Source organism: Panthera tigris, chromosome A1 (assembly GCF_018350195.1).
Source record: "Panthera tigris isolate Pti1 chromosome A1, P.tigris_Pti1_mat1.1, whole genome shotgun sequence".
Classification (NCBI taxonomy): Eukaryota; Metazoa; Chordata; class Mammalia; order Carnivora; family Felidae; genus Panthera; species Panthera tigris.
Window position 1 is genome coordinate 159,367,076 of NC_056660.1, and position 25,806 is coordinate 159,392,881.

The following is a 25,806-nucleotide window of genomic DNA, read 5'->3' on the forward strand; positions in this document are numbered from 1 at the left end:
TGCCCAAGCCTCGAATCGCATCTCCCTCGGGCTCCCGGACCAGACAGAGCGCCTGTCCGGAGGGGTGTGGAGTGGCTGTGCGTCACACCAGGCAGCCTGGGAACCCAACTGTTGGGCAACTGTGGTCACCTCCCGCCGCCTACTACGCTTAGGCGACCTGCGACACAGGCTCCTTCGGGGTGGGGGGGGGGGTGGGGGTGGGGGGGTGGCTGTTGATCCGAACGGGCGGGGCACCTGAGGAGACGGAGAAAAATAGAGACCGGGTTATTGACCTCCTATAACTCTTCTTCATTTGTGGGTATCCCTTGCCTGGTTCAGTAAAAAGCTTTTACTACCTTTGTAAGTCCCTGGAGGGCGGGGTGGAGGGTGCGGTGCCAACTCGCAACAGAAAAACAACTCAAGGGACGTTGGTAACTGTGTCAGTTTAACCTGCTGCAATTTAGTTGACGGTTTCTTTCATAACTGTAACTGCGGGCCTGTTACAAACCTTTAGAAATGTCGACGGAAACACTTTTCAAGCCTGGTGGTGTCCCGTTTCACTCTGTTTGAAAGAATTTTTAAAATCAGAATTGTTTTATACTTTATTTCCAGTCCATTGATCAGTCTTGAATCAATCGAGGTTAATGATAAAACTCTCTAATCCTATTCTCCAGTGATTGGATTTGGTGCAAAGGCCTCCCTTCCAAGCCAAATGAGTTTGAATGCGGTAGCTCCATCCCCAAAATAATGCTTTTCTCCTGTGGGAAATATTGATGTTTTAGTCTACCAGCTGTTGAAATAGTTTGGTTTAAAGCCTTCAAAAAGATCTCAAAACGTATCTCCAAATACCTGTTCATTATATGGAAGAGTATATTCATTCACCCTTTGGGAGTAGGGAAGGACAAACAGGTGCACATGGTCTACTCAAAAAAATACTAATGACTAGTAAAACAAAATGTAACACTACCATAATTTGCAAAATGATGTATGCCTCAGTCTCTTTATTTTTCTTTTTTCCTAGTTGTTAAATAGTTCTAATGCTGGATTGTGAAGAATGATAGAATCATAACAAATATCCATTTCTGAAGTCCCTAAAAGTAGGAACTGCTAGTTTTTAATATTATGCTTTGAAAATATAAAGATGCCTTATTGATAGGGGCTTCTTGTGCCTCTAATCTCTCTTGGATTACTAGAGTGGTAAGTAAAAAGAAAAAGGCCCAGAAAAACAGTAACCATTGCAGTAACCATTGCAGTAACCATTCTGAATCATCAGAAGTATGATTCAGATAATAAAGTCTTCAGTTATAACTGTACTGTAATTTGTTATTATCTTACAAAAACAATTGTATGAACTTACTCTTTTTTTTTTTGAAAGCATATAGCAAATGTTTTTAAACTACTGATTGCTATTCGGGTGTGATATACTACATATAAACACTAGACACTTTGGATTTTTTTGCAAAAAAAACTTAATAAATTTATAAGAAAATATTGAACCTTGGAGATTTATATTTCTGGTAAAATCATAATATACTTTATGACTCCACAGAATTTTAGAATGACTGTTGAGAATGTGAAGAAATAACAAGGTAAGTGGAAAATGGGAACACTCTTGCCAGTTAAGTTTTTTAAGTTATTTGATAAATAAAGCAAGTGTATTTTTTTGATATTTATTATCTGCACAGTTAAATTTTTAGGTTCACTTTGTTTGAACAAACTTTGTCTTTATTGGTACTAAAAAGACAGTTGATAATCTCAGCACATGACTAGCAAAATCCTGAAAATTAATGTCAACCAGGAAGTCTTTATTATTTCCTGTTTGAGAAATTCCATATTCTTTGGAAAGCATATTACTTTTACAAAATCTAGAATAGCCCTTTGTGGGTCCTTGATTCTGATATGCTCTACTGGGACTAGTTACTGATGGGTATCCGTAGGTGAAGGTAGATTGAGAAACATCCAGAATTGCAAGATGTTCAACATAAAGACAATGGTAACTCTTGTTTTTCTCATAAATGTTTTGGATGCCAAGATAGGATTTTAATTCCATAATTATGTTCTTGTTGCCTAGAGAATTTGTGTTTGAGAAGCTGCTAAAACCATCAGAATAGTATTAAAATAGCTTAGAATCTAAACCTATGTCATCATCCCCCAGATCCTTGCCAAACAGAGGAATAGCTTTCCAAATATGATACTTAAATTTACAGAGCCCTCTATAAATAGAACCCAGGAAATTCTAAGTCACCTTATAGTGAATATTTACATTTTCTATTTTCTTAATCATTAAAATTCTAGAACAGGAGCTGTGGTTCCCAGCGTTGGGCAAGGGGCAGGAGTCTGTACCTAGGAAGTTTTTTTCCTAAAGATACATATTGGGCACTCCCTTCCCTTCTCTGATGCACAGAAATTTCTAGGTTCTGGATAGTGTTTAGAAATTTTTTCTGACATCCACCAACATCTCATTTGCCATGTTTATGGCCATTGCATTTGGGTTATTTTTACTGATAAATTCTTGAATCACAAGTTAAATTTCAAATGAAAGTTTTAAGAGGTGATACTAAGGGGCAACAATACATAAAGTCTAACCATTGGAGTATATATGAAGATTCTACCTCCTCTAATTTCAAAGTGAAGTGTACAGATGGTAAAAAGTTTAGCTACTAATATCAAATTGGTACATTGATGCTGTATCATTCCTCACCTGCAGATTCTTTATTGTCCATTTTACCTCATGTATGTTGTCTTCAGCCTTTCTCTTAATCCTCACTATGTTTATTTAGGCCTCAATTTCTCTACTTCTTTTCCTCTAGCTCACCCTGTAGGCTTCCTTTCAGACTTGAAATCCAATGAAATTGCTCCCCTGATTTAAGTACACATATTTAAATATACCACAAATCTGCCTACATATTTTATTTAGTCTTTTCACAATCTGACCCCAGCATTGCCTCCCGTCATTCCTAAGAGGCACATGACGCTAGCCATACATTTCTTCAGGTCATCCTAAAGGTATCTTTCATTGTAAATGGATATAGTTTATCTTATGAATTAGCCTCTTACAAGTTTAAGTAAGTCATGAAGGATTGTTGAGTGTCCTCATGCAGTTGTACTGACGCCTTATGCGACACCTCCCTTTTAGGTCATCAAATTGTGTATCCTAAGTGCAGCCGTGTCTTTGTAATAAAGCATTTGTTTTCATACTACATCGTGAGCTCCTTGAGTACAGGCTGTCTGTCCCCAGTGCATTATGTTGATATTTATTCAATAAATTGCATACCAGCCATTCTGCGGGGGGAGGGGGAGAGTTGTGAGGGGATCATAATAGAGTAAAGACAGATACTTTAAAGAGTTAAAGTCTAGTACAGGAAACAATCCTAGTGTGAAATCATAACAGAAAAATGGTATGAAGAATCAATCATAAGAGAATTCATAATGGAGAATCCTGGTCAGAAAAGTCTCCCCAAAGGAGTGACATTCTGAAAACTGAAGAATTAATATGAAGTAGGTAAGCAAAAGAAATGTAAAGAGCTTTACAGGTAAAAGAAATAACATGGGCAAAAATTCTGGGGCCAGAGAAATGAGGTCAACTTCTCTCCCAGTTTGCCGAGGATGGGCATTTTTCACTTTTAGAAATGCTCTGGTTTGGACTGGTATGGAACCTGGTACTGCTAGAACAGACAGTACTGAGGGAGATGAAGCTGTGTAGGAGCCAGGCTATTCAGGGCCCAAAGCTAGGTAAAGAAGTGGGTTCTTGGAACAAAAGGAAACTTTTGGAGGAGTTTAAACTGTGGAGTTTATTTTGCAAATTGGAAAGTTTAGCCTTAAAAAAAATATTAGTGGCATGTCAAGGAAGACACAACATTCTTAAGTGAATTAGGCTAAAAAATAACTTGATAGTGTTAATGGTAGAAGAGAGCAGATTTGTAAGTGTCCACAGGATTTGCCGATGCAACTAGAATCAGGGTTAGGAGGAGGAGGGAAGCTGTACACATAATGGAATGGAAAAAATGGTAATGGCATTCACTTCAGTTGTAAAATGTTTGGAGGTGGGTAGGTGTGGAGATCATAAATTTGGGATTTAACTGACTTTCTGATGCCTCTGAGCCATCTAAGTCTTTGAGATAGGAGTCCAGAACTTAGAAGAGAGATCTGGACTGAATAAAAGCTGTTAAGTGTGTGTGGAGAAGTTAAAGTCTTAAGTATACATGAAATTAACTTGGAAGACAGCCTAGGAGTATGCAGTCAAGAACTTAAATTAATTTTTGGCCAGTAGAGGAAGATGAGCTGGATAAGCAGTTGCAGATGTCAAGGGTGTTGTGCAATGGAGAACAAAGACAAGTACTTCAAGGAAAGAGTGGTAGGTAAATAGTGTATAGTACTATTGAGAATCATGAAATAAAGTCAAAATATCCATTGAACTTAGTAACACGATAAGCATCTGTTGCCTTAGAACTATTTTGTTGGAATAATAGGGCTAGAAGCCTGACTGGAGTGGAAGGTGATAAATGAAGAAATTGGATCATTGAGTCTAAAATTCTCTTTCAGATGGTTTGACTTTGACTTGGGAGGAAATATGAACTGCTCTGTTTGCTTATGATGGGGGAAGGGCTGTGGATTTTTATTAGTTTAGGTGAGAGACTTAACATGTTTCAAAGACAGTGAGAAATGCCCTTTTGAGACAGGCTGATTAGAAAAGAGGGATAAGAATTAGCTGGAAGGATTAACATATTCATCATTCAAAAAAGGAAATACATTAAAAGTCTGATCTGAGAAAAAAATATATTTTTTTTCAATCAGGAACTAAACGCAAGATACTACTATTTATACTTAGGGGCTATAGGTGGTTAATGTGATTTGAGAATTTCTGGCAGCCTTCTAGTCCCCAAATATATGTATGCCTCATACTCTACTAATGTTTGAAAAATTGTTGGTACAAATCTATTTTAAAGCATATATTGCTGGGAAGAGTAATATGCTATAAAGTAAGTTCTCAACTGTGCAAAAAGAAATTTTGGGTGGCTTTGCAAGAAAAATGCTCAAGCCCTACCTCAAGAGATTATATCCCATTGTTTTGAGGTGAAGCCTTGGCCTATGCATTCTTTAAAAGCTCACCTCTTTTTTTTTTTTTTTTTAACATTTATTTAAGAGAGAGTGCATCTGTGCGATGTAGCACCAGCAGGGGAGGGGCAGAGAGAGGAGGAGAGAGAGAGAATCCCAAGCAGGATCCGTGCTGTCAGCATAGAGAGCCCAGTGCAGGGATCCATCTCATAACCGTGAGACCATGACCTGAACTGAAATCAAGAGTCAGACGCTTAACTGACTGAGTCACCCAGGCACCCCAAAAGCTTACCTTTTTTTAAAGATGATTCCAATGTGCTATTAGTACTGGAAAACTGTGGACATCATTGTATTAACACTGCATTGACTCATGACAGTTTAGATAAACTGTGGAGAGGCCAGGACACTTAGTTTGACAATAGTGGTTATTAATGGGGCAAGGAGAAATTTTGGCCCACAGGTGACATTTAGCAATATCTGGAAACATTTTTGGTTGTCACGATGAATGGCAGGTGCTGCTGACATATAGTGGGTAGAGGCCAGAAATACTGCTACAGATCCTACAATGCACTGGACAGCCCCAACAACAAGGAGTCATCTCGCCCCAAAAGACAATAGTACCATTGTTGAGAAACCCTCCTATAAAGGATGACAAGCAAGGTAGTATTTTTAGTGAAAACGGGTGGAGTTGTGGTTTGGTAAGGGTGCTAATGAAGGAGGATTTACTCTGACAGCCTAAACTCAGCCTTGCTTGTAGCTAACAACAAAACAACCCGCAAATACATTTGCGGAACAAAGAAATGTAACTAGCATTAATAGACTGTTGTTTTCCTTGTTTAAAAGAAAATACAGATTACCTGAAACTCTTATTGCTGATGGGAGTGTAAATTGGTCACAGCCACTTTGGAAAATTGATGGCAGTATCCATTATAGCTGAACTTACGCCTGCCCTATATCAGCAGTTTCTACCCCGTGTATTTCCAAGAGAAATTAATGTAGGTGTCTGCTAAAAGTTTTGTATACAAATGTTCGTGGCAGTTTGATTCATTATGGCATCAAACTGGAACAAAGTGAAGTATATCTATGCAATGAAATACTACCCAGCAGTCAAAAAGAAGACCTACAATAAGGATGGATCTCACAGGAATTGTGTTCAGTGAGATAGATATAAAAGAACTCATACTATATAATTTTATTTATACAAGATAAAAAAAAAACTATGATGATAAAAGGATAGTAACCTCTCAGGGCATGGATATTAGAAGAGGCATAAATGAAATGATGGAAATGTTCTTTCTATATCTTGATCTGACTGATTCTATGAGTGTAAACATGAAAAAGTTTGAGCTGAACATTTCAGTTTTGTTACTGTGTATATAATATATCCCCATTTCTTAAAAACTGGGGAAAGAGGGGTGCCTAGATGGCTCAGTCAGTTAAGCATCTACCTTTGGCTCAGGTCATGATTTCATGGTACACGGGTTCGAGCCCTGCTGCTGTAGGGCCCTGTGCTAACAGCTCAGAGCCTGAAACCTGCTTCAGATCCTTTGTCTCCCTCTCTCTCTGCCCCCCTCCAAAATAAATACTAAATTTTTTTTTAAAAAATTGAGGAAGGAAACTAGGAAACCTAATTTTGAACTATTTGAAGTCTTGTATCTCAAGTGCTTGGTTAAATACAGTGTTATTATCTAATAGGTTCACAATGAAAACAACTCTAATGCATTGCTTTAGTGAAAATAAATTTCAAATTTGGAGTTATATCTAGTTTTGAACCACAGCTTCATTATTAGCTATGTGACATTGGGCAAGTCACTGATATTGGGACTTTTTTGTGACTGTGGAAGAACAGAAGATCAGTGAGTTAAAAGTATAGAAAAATCCACCATTTGTTTTGTTTTAATTTTAGTCTTATTTCATTATCCTCCACCACTGAGAAATATTTACAGACATCCAGGGGTGAGCTTCAGCAAATATATGTGTATTAAGTAACTTAATGCCTCCGTCTTTAGCTAGGATGGACAACTGCATCCCATCTGGACCAGTCAGATTCTCTTGAGAATTTGAAATTGGGATTGAGAGGGGCACCTGGTGGCTCAGTCAGTTAAGTGTGTTTGTCTCTTAATTTTGGTTCAGGTCATGGGATGGAGCCCTGCGTTGGACTCTGTGCTGAGCATGGAGCCTGCTTAGGAGTCTCTCTCCCTCTCCTTCTGCACTTCTCACCTGTTCATATTCTCTCTCTCTCTCTCTCTCTCTCTTTCTCAAAAAATTAAAAACAATAAAATTGGGGTTGAGAAAGTTTATCAGTTGATCTGTTCTGAAAAAAGAAGTTAGGTCAAGGCTACCTTACTTGGGAGCAGCAAGTCAGACCACAGATACCCCAACCTCTCAAGCACCTCTCTTTCTCCAGTACAAACTCAATCTGAGTTGTGTTGCAGACTAAGAATGATCTCAGATTATAATGTCATTCAGTGTTCTATGTGAGGTTGGTACTATTATCCCTACCTTACAGGTGAGGAAATTCAGGATCTTGACCAAAGTAAACATGAGAGGAAGCTAAAATAAAACTCAGGCAGTTTGACTCCAGAGACTGTGCTTTCCATGAAGCCATGCTGACAGATCAGACACAGCTGTAAGAGTTGCCTTGGCTCCAGATAGGTTTCCATTTCTTGATCTCATTGCCTTGAAAAGATTGAGTTTGCTTCCTATCTCTGAATTTTTCATCATAATTTATCCTTACAATAAAATTTCTTGCCGTTCCTTAAACTAGCTTGACTGAATTTCTGCCAGTTGCAACTAGAAGAGTCTCCAGTTTGACTGTGAATGGGATTGAAAATAACAAAGCTCAGAGAAACTGAAACTGACTGAATCAAGGTGGAATCCTAGACAATACCTCCTCCCCTAACATGCGGACTTGTTAGCTTGTGTTACACAATTCTGAATCTTTTACCTAGGCTTTCTCCAATAGTCTCTTAGAACTCAAAGTATATATACACTGAGGCAAGGCATTAGAGAATTTTGTAGCTACGTTAAAAAAAAAAAAAGTCAAGTGCATTGGTTACTATATGCACTTGAGTTTTTAAAAGTCGATTAGGAAAGAGAAATTCTAAAAGTTCTCAGAAGAAAGTCAGTTGCACCAAATTTGGCTATTTATGCCAAATTTAGCACGTTGGACAATTATTGGAAGCCAATTTGCCTTTGGTCTGAAAGCGTATAAACAGCTCCAGAAATTAAGGGGTTTATTGAATTGCAACATTTTTTTTTTTTTGCCACCTTGTTTCTAACACTGAAGTTTTTACATTGAATTCCAGAAAGTGAAATTTTATTAATAGCAATGGAACACTCTAGAAGAAGCAAATGATGTTAAGGAACTCCAGTTTTTCAGTTTCCTTCAAAACATTTTTCACTGCCCATCCCCTTCCATGCCTCACAAAAGTGTGATGATCCTTTAGATTGTCTATCAGTAGCTGCTAAGATTGGAATGCACTATGTGTCTGGGAATGTTACTAAATGGCAAACTGCAAGCTGTCATGCAAACGTTTCCTCTTGTTTGCTTTGAGGCTAACTCAGAACAATGAGGATGGGCAGAATCACAGCTGTTGCTAAGAAACAGAAGTCCAGAAGAATTGACAACTTTAGGAGAAACCTGACCCACTAAGGTCTTCAGCATTAGCTAAATACAAAACAAATCTCCCTGAAAGAAAATTGGCAGGTTGCATGCCATAAACCCCATAGTAGACTCAGACCACAGACTACCTCAACCCCTCAAACACCTCTCATTCTCCAGCACAAAAGAATCTGCACCAGCCAGAAGTGGGCACCCTTGACCCAAATGAAGAACCTTAGTGTCCCTTGTCAGGGGTGGCCCTGGAAGACTCTGTAAATGAGAATACAAATTGGTTGCAGCCAGATTTCCTAATAACTTACTAGGAAGTGTGTCTATTAGCTCATGCCTGATAAGATTTCAAGGGCCTATTTACTATCCCATTCCTGCTGGATATAATATATAATTTAGTTGAACTAGTTGAATTTACATTTAGTCCCCATATTGCAGAATTCAAGTATTTCTTTTTTCTTTTTCTTTTTTTTTTTTTAACATTTATTTATTTTGAGACAGAGAGAGACAGAGTGTGAGCAGGGGAAGGGGCAGAGAGAGAAGGGGACACAGAGTCCGAAGCAGGCTCCAGGCTCTGTCAGTCCAGAGCCCCACACAGGGCTGGAACTCACAAACCATGAGATCATGACCTAAGCCGAAGTTGAACGCCCAACCGACAGCCTTCCAGGTGCCCCTATTCAAGTATTTCTTAGGTGCTCTTTTTTTTTTTTTAATTTTTTAATGTTTATTAGAGAGAGAGAGAAACAGAGTGTGAGCAAGAGAGGGGCAGAGAGAGAAGGAGACACAGAATCCGAAGCAGGCCCCAGGCTTTGAGCTGTCAGCACAGAGCCCGACGCAGAGCTCAAATTCAGGAACCGTGAGATCATGACCGAGCCAAACTCGGAGGCCTAAACGACTGAACCGCCCAAGCATCCCTCTTAAGTTCGCTTTCTATGCCTATCCTTGTGGTAGGTACATGGAAAGCAGTGTTAAGATGGACATGGGTTTTTTTCTCACTTGGAGTTGATATTCTACTTTTGGGGAGGGAAAGAAGAGAGATCATTAAGGAAACAAGTTTACAAATTGGGATGGGCTTTGTAGGGGAAAGGTGAGGTAACGCCAGAGAAAGTAAAAACACTTAAATGGAAAGAGAAGTAGAGTGGTCAGGGAAGGCTTCTTTGAGCTGTTACTGGTAGGATGAGGTAGTGCCTATTGTATGAAGAACCATGGGAAAAGCAGGAAGAAGAACAGGTGCAAAGACCGTAAGGTAAGAAGGGGTTTCTTCTATGTGAAGAACCAAAGGAGGCAAGTATAGCTGTAGCATAGTGTGTGAGAAGTTAAGTTGCTAATGGACTCAAAAGACATTCAAGGAACCTCCTTTGATCCAGAGCCTTGTCGTCTCTGGAAAGCATTTGGGTTTAATTCCAAACACAAGAAGATGCTATTGAAAGGCTCTACACCAAAGAATAGCATAATCTGATTTACTTTCTACAAAATTGTAGCTGCTATGTAGAAAATGGATAATAGTAGCAAAAGTGAAAATGGCTCTAACTCTCCACTTATAAAGCTATTCTAGTATACAATAGCTGTGAGGATTAGAAGAGTATCTTTGAAATGTAGAAAAGGTGGAATCAAGATTAATTTGGGATGGAAGAGTAACAACATTTGAGTTGAGGACCTTGTTTGCTATACAGTAGAATCTAAGTATATCAGTAAATAGCAAACAAGTATTTTTGGAGTCGAATGTGGAGATAAATATCAAAGCGCTAGAAATGTTGAAGGTATTTCAGAGTGGAGACGACTGGGAGAGGGAGATGCTATTTTTTTTCCCATAAACATTCAATATCACTGTTTACTAAAAAAGTGTGTGTGTATGTGTGTGTACATAAAACCTTTGTTGTGAAAAGGTGTGTGGTAATGGATGGTATAAGTCAACAAAGCATTTTTTTTAGTTGAAAATACTGATATATGTTGGTACACTGGCATGAATAATAAGCAGAGAATGAAAGTTTGATGATGTGTTGTAGACAGAATAACTGAAGAAGCAACACTGAGAAGAAGAGAAAATATAGGTGTCAAGAGTTACAGTCGCCCATGATTGGGAAAATGACACTATTTCCATTTTAACAGGAAAGAAGGCTGAGAAGGTGCGTGCAGATGCAGAGAGGTTTGAATATTTGTTATAATGAAAATGAAGTAAATCCTGTCTGATGGTTTCTGTACTCACCATGACTTATGGAAATAGATCATCAGCTGAAAATGAGTAAAAGTGAAGGAGTCTGACATGATAGGAAAAATATATATATATATGGCATTTTCCCCTTATAGGATGTAAAGACGAATTTCCTAGGGAAGCATAGTAGGACTGCCAGATTATCTTGGATGTTTGTTTGCAGTCTGTGGTTATGAGTTTAAAGAGAAATGAGTTAGCTGATTGTATTATTTATGAAATTGCTTGGGTCTCTGTACAAAGAAACAAATAATTGAAATCAAGCAGATTTCAGATTTTGTGAAATGAGCTCAACAGAGAGATGGGAACCAAGGCAGTTGATTTCACTTCAAAAGGAATGGTTGTATGATGAAAACATGAAATCCAAGCTGGATAAATGTAAGAGTGAATATAGATAATTAAAAAGCAGTGGGAGTGAAGGAGGCTGTCAATGAACTGGAGGTCTGTAAGAAGCTAAAGACTTACAGCCAAGCTAAAGTGAGCTGGACATATAGGAAGTAGTGGACCAAAAAGGATGTTCAAAATTGATATTTCACAGAGTACAGTTATCAGTGTTTACACAGTCCAGGATTAGTCCAGGATACAAACTGAGGTTGGCAATGGTCTTTGGAAGTGATGAAGGTTCCATGTGTAAGGAGCTTGGAAGTCTCCACTCTATGCTAGCAAACTATACAATCAGCAACTCTTCTTGGATCAGGAAGAGAAGGGACAACACAGGACAAACCTCTGCCACCAAGATTGGCGAGACAAACAAATACACAGATTAGAAAAGTCTGAACTGTAATTGATGAATTGCTGGAGGCTTCGTGTAGACAACTCTGAGAGCTACAAAATCAGGGGACCCAGTCATAGAGGGGCCTACCCAAATATTGTGAGATTTACCTCCAAGAGCTTGACTAGGTTCCCACAGTAAATATCTGACAAGAATTCCCTTGTGCTTTCTACAGGGGGAGGGGGAAAGAACCATTTGAACATACTTCAGATCATTCTTCTTTTAAAACAGGCTTGCCCTCAGGAGAAACTAGTTAACCAGCACCTACCTAACTTGCTAGGCTATTATCAAAGCCTAACTGACCTAGGGGAAGGGAAACACCCAATTCCTACCCACTCTAGTCATCCTGTCCCACCTCAGGAGGACAGAAAAAAACTGAGAAACCCAGTTCACAGTTCAGAGACCTAGGGACACTAAAAGACTAAGATCTAATCACCTGATTGTAGAATGTTTCTCCTCCACCAACACCTCAACACTAAGTCTATTTACTGCAATTCCTTTTATTCAGTACATTACGTCCAACTATGAAGAAAAAATTTCCAGGTATACCAAAAGGCAAAAAAACACAACTTGGACAGTGTAAGCATCAGAACCAGACATGGCAGAGTTGTTGGGAATTATCAGATGAGGAATTTAGAACAACTATGATTAATATACAATGAATAATAATGAACAAAGTAGGCAGCATAAAAGAGCAGATGGGCAATGTACGGAGAGAGTTGGAAATCCTAAGAAAGAAACAAAAAGGAATGATAGAGGTTAAAAAACAAAAACGTAACAAAAGAACTAAGAGACTATGCCATTGGATGGATCATCTAAATATACTTGAAAGTCACTGAGAATGACTACGTATAGTGTTGGAAAGGGGAAATAGGATAATAAACCAGGAAATAAAGCGGTCAATAAATAACAGAATGACTAGAAGTGGACAGCTGTGGAGGGCTGACCAGTGATAGAGCTGTGACATTAGCTTCAGAGGACCTTATATTCTTGGAGACAAGGAGGACATGCCCCAGAGCCTGTCCCTGGGATTCACTATATAGGGGCAAAGAAAGTCTTCCATTGAAAAGAATATAGTTGAGTCATTATTAATTTAATACAGCAGAGACTCATTTAATGCTAAGAATGTAGGTCCTATTTTGATAGGGACACATTCTATTCAACAGCTGTATGTGAAACAGATACATATTGTGCTTTTTGTTTTAGGTGTTTGACATACAGCAATCAACAAAAAATCCAAGTCTCTGCATTTTTTTGGAACTTGTATTCCTGTGTGGGGAGCCAGAAATTACACATACCTTATATCTGGTAGTGGTAAGGGCTGCGAAGAAAAAAAATACGCATTTTGAGGGATAGAGGGTGATGGAGATGGTATTTTAAACAAGGTCACAGAGAGCTTTTCTGATAAGGTCATAGCTATGTAAGCCAAAAACTGAATAAAGTAAAGCAGAGAGTCGTGCAGATATTTGGCGGGGGCAGGGGCATTCCATGCAGAAGGAAGAGAGAGGACAAAGCCATAAGGCCAGAGGGTACATAATAATAAACAAGGAATCTAATTTGAGTTCAATAGAGTGAGCACTCACATTCAAATTATTTGTTTGTTTATACTAATTTTTGTATTAACATTGAGGAAGTAAAAGTGCTCATTTAGCCAGAAGCTTCTCTATCTTTTCACATTTTATTTAAAAAAAATTTTTTTAAGTTTATTTATTTTTGAGAGAGAGAGAGAGAGAGAGAGAGAGAGAGAGAGACAGAGTATGAGCAGAGGAGGGGAAGAGAGAGAGGGAGACACAGATTCTGAAACAGGCTCCAGGCTCTGAGCTGTCAGCCCAGAGCCCGACGTGGGGCTTGAACCCACAAACCATGAGATCATGACCTGGGCCAAAGTCGGACACTCAACCAACTGAGCCATCCAGGCACACATTTCACATTTTAAATTCTCCATAGATGTTAATTTTTCACCCTGAAATGTGAAATATTTAGAGATTTGGTATAGCATATTAAGGCATAAATGCTTTACTTAAAAAGAAAAACTAAAAATCAATTTGATTTTATGCTTTCTTAATATTATTTAATATGGTGGATCACCTATTTTTTACTCTGACTAGTTAAGATCACTTTCATTAGAGAAATGTAAGTAAAAATTACATGACACTATCCTTTTATTTATGTCACTAACAAAACTTCCAGAGAAGATGGTAGCTGAGCCTACCTGATTCATCTGAAATAAATGAATAAGACAAACAAGTACAAGTACTTTAAATTTGATGTTCTTTCTGTCTTCATAGTTAAATTAACATCTAGTCATTAATAAATAAAGCTGATTAAACATTTTCAACACTATTCAAACTTTTTTTAAAAAAAAAAACATAGGATGGGGGCACCTGGGTGGCTCAGTCAGCTTTGGCTCAGGTCATGGTTTTGCGGTTCGTGAGTTCAAGCCCCACGTTGGGCTCTGTGCTGACAGCTTAGAGTCTGGAGCCTGCTTTGAGTTTTATGTCTCCCTCTGTCTCTGCCCCTCCCCTGCTCATGCTCTGTCTGTCTCTCTCTCTCAAAAATAAATAAACAAAAATTAAATAAATAAATAAATAAATAACATAGTATAAAGAGTACAGTCTGTAGAATTGCTATGAGGAAGGAAGTGGCAGCCAGTATCGTGCCTATTCTCATACTTCCATTTCAGCTCTTATCCCACCCACCCTCTGAATCTACTCTTAACAAAGAATCCGTAGAGCGTCTTTAAAAACGTAAAGTAAATCCTATTGCTCCACTGTTTGACACCCTTTCAGAAAAATCCAACCTTTTTCCATGGTCTTCCAAGAGCCTGCATGACCTCACTTCAGTCTAGCTCTGCAGTCTTACCCCATCATTCTCCCCCCTACTCATTATGTCCCAGCCACTTGGCCTCCTTTCTATCCGCAAGCCTGCCAAATTCTTCTCCACTTGCAGGCTTTTGCTCTTGTCCTTTCTAGGCCTGGAATGCTTCTCTCAGCTCTTCTCCTGCAGGCTATCCGTCATCCTGTAGGTCTCCGGTCAGATGTCACTTCCTCAGAGAGGCCCTCTAAACAGCATTCTCTAAAGAGGCTTTCCTCAGTTACTTTTGCTAGTTCTCTTCTTTATTTTCCTCATACAAATAGTGATTAGGATTTACAGTTACCTCATTTTACTTGTGTTACTGGCCTATTGTTTTCTCCCCTACTACAGGATAATCTTCCTGATCAGTTGATACGATGAAACATTTGGAAAAGTTTGAGGATATGTTAAAAGTAACTTTTTTTGGTAGGATTTTTAAAAGCAATTAAAAACTACAGGTAAAACAAACATTCTACAGAAAGGAAATAAAATTGTAGTACCCTCTTGCCATCTTTTTCATGGCTATCATGAAGTTGACACTATTAGGGATTTTAATACATACGGCAATGTAATCCTCCTGAAGTGGTAGGGGGTGGATGTAGTAAGTGAGTGCTAAATGCCTATGGTGGAAGTTGGCATTGCTGATCCAACATCCATTCCACCCTTCCCCATTGCATAGTGGCCATGTAGTCCCTTTAGAGCTCATCCTGATGAAATCAATTATTGTAATCCAATTCCCCTTGCTACTCTAATAAATCTGTGGATGGGCAGTTTGAAGCCAATAAATTCATGGCATCCCCTAGATTACAGGGAGTGGTTCAGGAATGAACATATGACCCAATTTGTAGTAGAGGTCTATCGGGGGTTTGTCTAGATATTCAGAAAAAGAGATTTCTTTGTTTTAATGTGAAAAATCGGAGAATGACCTCTTTCTTCTTTTGGATGTCAGCTGTGTTAATGTGAAACCAGGAATTCCTACAACCCATTTACCTCCACAGGAGAGGCAGTCTAAGGATGGGGACATCATACCGAGGATAATAGAACTGAGGGAACCACAGAGAAATGGAGCCAGTGCCACTGGAAGTGGACTTGGGTTCACAATAAACTCTGGGCTTCCAATTGTGGAAATCAGTGCAGTTCTTATTTCTTAAATGAGGTGGATTGCTATTACTAGAAGTTGAGGCATCCTACCTGACAAAACCGTGTCAGGACTGGAGATCATGACCTGACCCAAAGTTGGGCACTTAACCAACTGAACCATGCAGGTGTCCTTTGCCCTATCAGGTTTGTCTTAATAAGTCTCTTAACAAGTGAAGAGACATTGTCTAAAATATGTAAATAAAGAAATAAAATAGCTTTTAATATCTATTATTTAGGAAATGGGGCTTGTTAACAGAAGAAACAGCTTTAAATACCTGAAAAGTGTTTGCCTCAGGGCCCAGAGATGAAGAGAAGAGAAAGGAGGCATCGGTTATTCTTTTAGTTGTTAGTCCATCAAAAATATTTCATTTTTTTAACCATGTACTTTAATTTTTTAGACTTTTTCAAAAAGAACCAAAGGAGTTTAGAATTTTTTATTTTATTTTAGAGAACATGAGTAGAAAAGAGGGGTAGAGGGTAGGGGGAGAGAAAGAGAGTGAGAGAATCCCAAGCAGACTCCATACTCAGCACAGAGCCTGACTCGGGGTTGGATCCCACAACCCTGGGATCATGACCTGAGCTGAAGAGTCGGACATTCAACCAACTGAGCCACCCAGGCACCCTAAAGTGTAGAATTTTAAACTGAGTCCATTAAAAAAATGATTTTTTTAATTACTTTTTAACCAAAGTATCTGACATCCTAGATGTAGAGAATGGTAATAGAAGAGTGGGGTATAGAGAGTGCACATAGAAAAAAAGGCAGGCTCTTAAAAGATAAAAAGTTAGCAGGTTTGTTTGTTTTTAAAGTGCCCAGTGGATAATATCTCTAAATGTATGTACTATGCTGCAGAAGTATTGAACAACCCAAACAATACTGAATTCTTGTTTGTTAAGATTTCTTAGAACAAAATGAGCATTTTATGTATACAGTTGTTATAACCTGTTTCTGAGCAATAAGAGTATCAGTTTTTCTTTTTTTTTAGTTTGATACTGATAGTATGCTTTCTCTAAGTAATATTATGGCCCCATGCTCCTCTTGTAAAATATTTTCCTGTTTCAATGTGAAGCAAATTTATCGTTCCCCTATAGATTTTCACAGTGCTCTCTTGTTCACTCTGCATAAAATTCTAGATGGATAATTTGATACTTTCCTCCTCTTACTACAAATTCACTTTGCATCTTTTCTCATCCAGATTTCAAATGTTGTCTAACATATATTTTAGTGGAGTGTTTCAGTATCTCCCACAACCACTTAATTTTTCTATAGGATAAATAATTGGAGACACATCTAATTTTTTTTTCACTACAGAAAAATGCCCGCGTGAGAGGAAAGTAGTGGCTGAAATCCAGCCTGTGTCCTCTTGCTATGTAGTCTGGAATTTGCTGCCATGAAGAAAGGGCACATTCGATAATTCACACAGTTTCTATATGTGTTAGAGGAAAATAAAAAACAGCAGTAGGAGAAGATCATAGAATATATAATCAATTTTCAACCAAAATTTTTGGAGCATCCTCTGAGTGTTAGGCACTGAGATCACAGAAGTGAGGAAATCAGTGGGCCCATAATGAATATTGACTACCCCAGTTTTTGTATTTTCTCCCATTGTCCCACCTGGTTCGTGTCCCCTTTTGCTCTCAAGTATGTACCAGTTTGGACAGTAAATGATATAGTCACCCTGAAGAAGAAAGAAAATTTCATTCTAGACTGAGTGGCAAAGTCATAAGCAAGTGGAAAAGCATGATCCCCTCTGCTTTGGCAGGGCAGGAGGGTCGGTGGGGGAAGTGGAAAAAGGTACAAATATGATTGAAAACACAGGGACTCCGAGCTGGTGAAGGGATTTACACAGCACTTTAAAGGAGTTTTTATTTGTCTTGAGAGCAATGAGAACTAGCAATGGTCTGGGGCAGGCAAAGGATAAGATCAGATATGTTTAGGGTTGGAAAGACCAAAAGTACATTTCTGTACCACTGCCTTTCATTTCATCTGCGCCCCCACCATATACACATACATGGCTCTAGGAAGGAGAGGAGAATCATGTCCTTTCTGAGTATAAACATAATCACAACTGAGGGCCACTTAATCTTAAATCCACTACACCTCCTTGGAATGAAGAACCCACCCTTTCCATTCCCTCTGTAAAACACACTGACTGCTGTCATCAGCACGCTGAACTTCTAAAGGCTTATAGGTGGTAAGCTACTCTAGTGCAATATACATTTCTGCTCCTATAAGTTGAATTGCATATTTTAAATTATGTGTTTGTTCTTTGAAGGCTGTTAATGCTAGTTGTACTTGTTATTGTAGTTAAGTCATTGAAAAAAATTACATAAACTGGTGAACTAAGAAGGGAAACAATTTTCTACAAAAATTTTGGGAATGATTTTGAAAACCTGAAAGACAACTGGCCAAGAATATTCAGATAAATGAGGTGTGTGTGTGAGGCAACTATTAAAAAAAAAAAAAGTAAAATAGCATAAACTTCCAGAAGATTTTGTGCTCAGTTTGCTTTACCATATACTTTGTAACTGAAGCCATATTAATATGCTCTATTAAAGGGACAGGCCAAGCCTGGGCTGCAGTCAAGGCTACTACTTGTTTGGGCTTATGGTGGTATATGATAATTCTCCAGGATTCACCCAGTTTTTGCAGGGGGCAGACAAGTGAATTAAATGGAGATATGATAGGGACCATGTATTAGGGTTCTCCAGAGGAATGGAATAATAGGAGATAGATAAATATATATATCTTTAAATTTTTTTTTTTTTTTTTTAAGGAATTGGCTCATGCTTTAGAGACTAATTCCCAAGATCTGCATTTGGCAAGCTGGAGACCCAGGAGAGCTGATGGTATTGTTCTGGTCCTAGTCCAAAGCCCTGAGACCCAGGAGAGTTGATATTGTAAGTTCAAGTCTGAGTCTGAGTCCAAAGGCAGAAGACTGATTCCCAGCTCTAAGACAGACAGAGAAAATTCTCCATTATTCAGCCTTTTTTGTTTTATTCCGGTCTTTAATAAATCCAGATGAGGGCCACTCACATTGGGGAGGACAATCTAGTCAGTCCACCTATTCAAATGGAAATTTGGATCCAGATGCACTCTTACAGACACACCCAGAATGTTTAACCAAATATCTGGGCACCTTGTGGCCCAGTCAAGTTGACACATAAAATTAACCGTTACAGACGACCACCCAGGCATCCTTGTGATCCTTAGGAGTGGCACTCATCTTTACCATCTGTACCCAAAATATGATATATTGCTTTGTTTTTGTTGTAGTTTAGTCAGAAGTGAACGGGGTATTAGTTTCCAAGACTCCTATTTAGCCTTCCCCACTGTAACAGCTCTTGCTTTAGGAGCTAAAACCCAATGTGGGGATTACTCCAACTGCCGAATATGTCAATCATACTCATAACATTTAGGGACTGAAGAAATGAGAGCGCTAGCTGTTTCCACAGACCCGCTGTACTCACTGCGAGCCCAGGTTTGTCCCAGACTACATTTATTACCTGGCCTTTATATGTTCCTATTTTTAATGGGGAGACCAGGATAACACTCTTGGTCTCCAAGTATCAATGTCAACTCATACCCTATGTCCAATTTTCCCTGAAATGTCTGGATATTTCCTTTTCCTTAATGTTCAGTCACCTGAGAAAATGGCCGAGGTTCCTTTGGGAGAAGGACTAACTAGAAGAATCAGTATAATATCTATTTTCCATAGTATTGTGGAGTCCTTTCCTCCAGGACCTGGCTGCCTCCATAATCAACAGGTTCTGGGCCTGAAAATGAGCTGAGATCTGGGAACTGGGCAAGGGATCATGACTTTTTTTTCTATTATGACCAAGTATCTTCATCCACTCTTGCTTTCTTTGATTACATATATTAGGCAGTATCCTTGTTGACTGCCCATCAATTTCTCCCCCTAGGAACACTGAGTTCTAGAAAACATCTCTACAACTCTTTCCAGGTTAACTCCTTTGGCTATAATGCTGGTTTTGACAGTTATTAGGATAATTGTGAATACCCTGACTTCTAGCATTAAGTTTTGTCTTCTGGATCTATTGTGCATTTGGGTCCCAACATTCCTGTTGCTGTTAATAAGCCGAGTTCTATGATAATATCACCTATTATGAACTCTGGCCTTTAAAGGCAAGCTGTCACTGAACTTCTTTGTAAGGGTAATGCCTCTCTTACCTGGGCATGCCCAATGTCTTGGTGAATGGTGTATCCTCTGACCTCTCTCATGGAACATAATCTTCCCTGTGGGCTCCTGGCCTCAATAATGTATCTACTTTTCTGATTTTTTAAATCTCGTCCTCCATTGCTTGCCATGGCAATTCAGGTATTTCAACATCTCTCAGCATACCAGTACTTTGTCCAGACTTCTAGGAACCATCCTAACAGGAGGTTTGCACCACCCCCTGGGCCCCTGCCAGGGTGTTAAATCCCATATTCCAAGAATGCTTCCAAGTCAATAAGCTCAGCCTTGTCTAGTTTATGTTCTAGCTCTCTTGATGAAGCACTCTGAAAATCCAGTCCCAAATACTCCTCTGTTTGCTATCAGTATATGCTGACTAGTTCTTGCTCTTCTTTGGGATATAAATCAGGGGTAGCTTATTCCCATGTGGATTATGCTATGACTTAACCCTAGTTATTGGTATGGCAGCCATGAGAGAAGGTGAGGTAAGTTTCTGAGAGAGCCTCCTTTTGCTTTGTTCAGAACCACTCACTATAGTAACTTTCTGCCTGAAGGGAGTGCTAACTTTTAATCAGAAAAGTGGGGAGCATACGTAGGCTCTGAGTGTTCAGATGAGTCTCAGCAGCCAGAATCTCTGGGGGCATCCGCACAGCTGTCCATATCCCACGTGTCAGGGTCCCAAGTTGTCCAACAAGTTACCTATCCTTGGCTTCAATTGTTTTAAAACTTTCTTGATTAATTAAGTTTTGAGTTTGCTGTTCAAGCTTTTTCTGTTTTCCCAGGGTAGAGGATAAGAGTGACTTTGGAAGCTACTAGTGAAGTAGTGAGTTTTCACCTGGTTAACTGCTCTCTGGTTTTCATTAACCTTTTGTAGGCCTTTGTGCAACTTAATAAGACCTTGTATGTATTGTTCCTACATGTACACACACTTTTGAATTGCCTGAAATTTTTGCCCCAGCCATAGCATTCCTCTGCTTCAGAATAATTGCCTTAGCGCCAACTGGCATAACTGGGCCACCACATTTCTCCTAGGGCCTCTCCGTGCCCCAGATACCATGTGTGGCGAGGTTCATTGACAGTGGGACAGTTCTGATTTAGTTTCCCAAACCCCATCTACTGCTTTCTCAGACGACACCTTTTATCAACTGTGCCGCCTTCAGTGTTCCAAGAAAAAGATGACATGAAGTTAGTTGTACAGGAAGTCTATTGGAAGAAAGGTAAATGGAAAGACAGCAGCATCGGGAAACAAAGCTCTCAGATTATGGTACAAATCTGACAAAAGCTCACGCAACACGACATGGAGCTCTGGAACAAATATTGCCTGTTGGGGAAATCCTACATTGGGAGAAATGGCTGTGCCCTAGTGTGATTGCCATGCTCAGTCATTGGCTGAGGGCTACCAGAGAAGAGGTTGTCTCCACTGGAATGCTGTATCAAAACTCAAAAATGCTGCAGGTAGAGGCAATTACTTTAATGGCATTAATTGCAGCTGAACTGCAAGTTCTATCTTGAAGGGAGATCGAAGTAGTGCACTTCCATGTCTGTCCTACTGATCTAGTCTGAGAAGGCTCAGGTGTGCCAGCAACGAGTAGCCAAAGAACTTGATCCAGGGGATGGGAAGGAAGGCTGAAATAGGAGGGCTGATTGAAAGCTACTGAAGAAGCAATTACAACACTAGATCTCTCCAAGTCCGTATCACCAGGCAAAGGCCAACGGGAAAGTGGAGTTTTACTGGAACACAGCTATGACCTTCTGTTTACATACTGCCTATGGCTGCTTTCTTCCTACAACACAAGAGGTGAGCAAATCGAAAATATTTACTACCTAGCACTATACGGAAAAGTTTTTGTTGACTCCTTCTCTCTCAAGGTTAGTTATGTCTATATATTTCTATGGCAGAAATAATTTTAAAAATGTTGTGTTGTGGCATATCCCTTCCCAAATCTGTATTCAGAGAAATCACATTGGTAGCTTGAAATAGGCTGTGGTGGGAGAATTTTTGTCATAGAAACTAACAAATGCTACCATACAGGACCTTTCCTTTTTGGAGAGCTGCTTGTTAAACATTTACCAGCAGCATTTATTGCTTCATGGTAAGCATTGTGAACTAAATTGTGCCTTCCCAAAATACATACGTTGAAGTCCCAACTCCCCGTACCTCAGAATGCGACTGCATTTGGGGATAAAGTTTTAAAAGAGGGAATTAAGTTAATCAAAAAGACTGGTGTCTTCATAAAAAGGAAATTTGAAAATGGGTACGAAGGGAAGACCGTGTGAGGACTCGGGGGAAAATGGCCAACAAGCCAAGGAGAGAGGCTCCAGAAGAAATCAACCCTGCCGACACCTTGATCTTGAGCTTCTGGCATCACAGAACTCAAAATAAATTTCTGTTTTCTGAGAAACCCAATCTGTGGTACTTTCTTGGGGAAAACTAATATACTAAGTGACCTAGAAAGTATCAAAGTGTACAGAAGACAATTTATTGACATGATTTTCAGAGTTTTGGTAATCTATTGTGTTCACCCCCCTCTTTTTACCCCCTAGTTCAGCTGGTCACGCTAAGTGTCAGATCAGCCTTTTGTACTCCTTGAAAACTGGTTCCCCTAGGAAATAAATACTATATTAATAGAAGTACGATACTAGTACTGAGTATATATTGGAGTAAACTATTTGGCAAAGTGTCTATATTGCTCCTTTAGGCATAATTAGACTTTAAAGCCTTTATAAATTCTTTTAAAAATCAAGTGTTCTTGGGAAGATGCTAATCTATTTTCAATTCGGATTAATTAATACTATGGAAATTATAGTCAGGAATCTGGGTTTTTTTTCATGTATATTTACATTCAGTTAATGAATACAATCATCTCCCCATGTGTATTTGTTTTCTGTAGTTTCAGTACCTGAACATGAGGTCAGTAAATGAAAAAATGCTTTCCTTTTTAGACTTTCAAATATGCACAATATATTTTTAAAATCCTGCTAGCATGAAAAAGGAGCAATTTGTAAAACATATCATTTAGTAAGAAACCTCTTAAGTGTTTGGGTGGTGTTGAGCAGTTTTCTAGGCAGAATATTTACACTGTGTGCAGTAATAAGGTGCATACCTCCTCTGGACAATATGGAGTACTTCAGTCATTTCCAAAATTTATTTTATTTTTTTAAAGTTTTTATTTTAATTCCACTTAAGTAACATATAGTGTTGTATCAGTTTCAGGTATACAATATAATAATTTAATACTTCCATACGTCACCTTGTGCTTATCACAATTGCATTCCTAATCCCTGTTACCTATTTAACCCATCCCCCCCATCCATCTCCCCTCTGGTAACCATCGGTTCTCTATAGTTAAGAATCTGTTTCTTGGTTTGCCTTCATTCTCTCTCTCTCTCTCTCTCTCTCTCTCTCTCTCTCTCTTTCCCTTTGCTGATTTGTTTTGTTTCTTCAACTCCACGTATGAGTGAAATCATATGGTATTTGACTTTCTCATTTGACTTAGTATAATACTCCCTAGCTCCAACCATGTTGTTGCAAATAGCAAGATTTTATTCTTTTTCATGGTTGAGTAATTTTCCATTGTGTATATATACCCCATCTTCTGTATACATTCATTAGTCGATGGACACCTGGGCTATTTCCATAGTTTGCCTGTTGTAGATAATGCTGCTGTAAACATTGGGGTGCATGTATCCCTTTGAATTAGTATTTTTGTGTTATTTGGGTAAATACCTACTAGTGCAATTCCTAGATTGTAGGGTAGTTCTATTTTTAACTTTTTCAGGAACCTCCATTCTATTTTCCACAGTGGCTGCACCAGTTTGCATTCCCACCAACAGTATAAGAAGGTTCCCCTTTCTCCACATCCTTGCCATAAGAGCCTGTTGTTTCTTATGTTGTTGATTTTAGTGATTCTGACAGGTATGAGGTAATATCTCACTATAGTTTTGATTTGCATTTCTCTGATGGTGAGTGATGTTGAGCTTCTTTTCATGTGTCTGTTGGTCATCTGTGCATCTTCCTTAGAAAAATGTTACTCATGCAGCGCCTGGGTGGCTCAGTTGGTTAAGCCTCCGATTCTTAATTTTGGCTCAGGTCATGATCTCACAGTTTATGAGATTGAGCCCCATGTCAGGCTCTGCACTGACAGCATGGAGCCTGCTTGGGATTCTCTCTCCCTCCTTATCTGCCCCTCCCCCTCCCCCTCTCATTCTCTTTCTCTCTCTCTCTTTCTCAATAAACAAATAAACATTTTTTAAAAAAAGAAAAATGTTATTAATGTCTTGTGCCCATTTTTAAATTAGATTATTTATTTTTTGGGTGTTAAGCATTTCCAAAATTTTAAATGTATTTATTTTTTAGCAGGGAAGCTATCTTTAAACAAAAACTTGTTTAGAATCATAGGCAATCAAGGAAGTAAAAGTAAAGATGGTAGAATTGAAGGTAAGGGAGGGCTGCAGAGGTTCTTCCACTCAGCTACCTCTCTGTCGTCCTGGAAGTCCTGTTGGCTCCTTCAAGAATCCTGGGCCCCTAAGAAATGCAGCTGGGAAACTGTTACAGAGAAATAAGCACTAGGTAAGAATTTGAAAGCTATGCTCTGAGTTTGTGATTTTGAGCTGGTCATTAACCTTCTCTGGTCTTAGGTTCCCTGATTTTCTCAGTGGAGATATAGGATATAGGTGATCTCTAAGGCACTTCTCAGCCCTTAAATTCTATGATCTCATTCTACCTGTTTATAAACCATTCCACATCTATCCAGGTGATAACAGAGATTTAATCTAGGTTCATGAACAAGGCAGACTATGCCAAAGGGGAAACAAAACTTGATTGTACTCTGAATTGTCTTTAACTCTGGAAGCATATTTCATTTTTTGTATTGGCTAAATTCATCTCTGGTCAGGAACTAAGAATTATTCCAACATTGCCTGATTTATGTGGTATAGATAAGGAATTTTCATGTTGTAATTTGAAAACTCTGCTAGTACATGAAGATCAAATTGACCAGAAACCTGGAACATGGTAGGCATTCAATAAATAGTTGTTGTCCCTTGTGACTTAGCTAAAAATCACTGCCCTGTATACATTAGGGTTGTGAATTTTATGGTATGTGAGTTACATGTCAATTTAAAAAAGTTGCTGGAGTGCCTGGGTGGCTTAGTCGGCTAAGCTTCTGACTTCAGTTCAGGTCATGATCTCCTGTTTTGTGAATTAGAGCCTAGCGTCGGGCTCTGTGCTGACAGCTTGGAGACTGGAGGCTGCTTCAGATTCTGTGTCTCCCTCTCTCTCTGCCCCTCTCCCACTCACAATCTCTTCTCCCCGCCTCCGCCCCCGTCTCTCTCTCAAAACCTAAATAAACCTTTAAAAAAGTTGTTGAGTGAATAAAATGTTGCATTTTGAATGTAGACATTAATTCATGTAGCAATTTTAAAATGTTTATTTTTTTTTGTCTTATTCCCTGTGAATTTTATTTTTATAGGTAATGTATGTATTCATTACAAGATGCTAGCATTTCTAAAATTAATGCACAGATTGTACATATCAATATTTAATAAATAATGACCTGGTAATACAGTTATTAGTAATTATATTTCAAAATTTACATTTCAATGTTAATGTGCTATGCTGTACAGTTTTTTTATTTGATTTTTTATTTTTTATTTTTTAAAAAATTTACATCCAAATTAGTATATAGTGAAGCAATGAGTTCAGTAGATTCCTTAATGCCCCTTACCAATTTAGCCCATCCCCCCTCCCACAACCCCTCCAGCAACCCTCAGTTTGTTCTCCATATTTATGAGTCCCTTTTGTTTTGTCCCCTCCCTGTTTTTATATTATTTTTGTTTCCCTCCCCTTATGTTGATCATTTTTCTCTTTTAAAGTCCTCATATGAGTGAAGTCATATGACTTTTGTCTTTCTCTAATTTCACTTAGCATAATACCCTCCAGTTCCATCCATGTAGTTGCAAATGGCAAGATTTCATTCTTTTTGATTGCTGA

At 38.8% G+C, this 25,806-nt stretch overlaps 1 long non-coding RNA gene across 1 annotated transcript; it reads left to right on the plus strand.

The window, feature by feature from the left end:
- The first annotated feature begins 210 nt into the window (after nucleotides 1-210).
- LOC122239737 lies at nucleotides 211-22,148 on the plus strand. Its single transcript, XR_006219145.1, has 3 exons — nucleotides 211-1,568; nucleotides 18,396-18,519; nucleotides 20,943-22,148. It is a non-coding gene; the product is annotated as an uncharacterized LOC122239737 (long non-coding RNA).
- The last annotated feature ends 3,658 nt before the right edge of the window (nucleotides 22,149-25,806 follow it).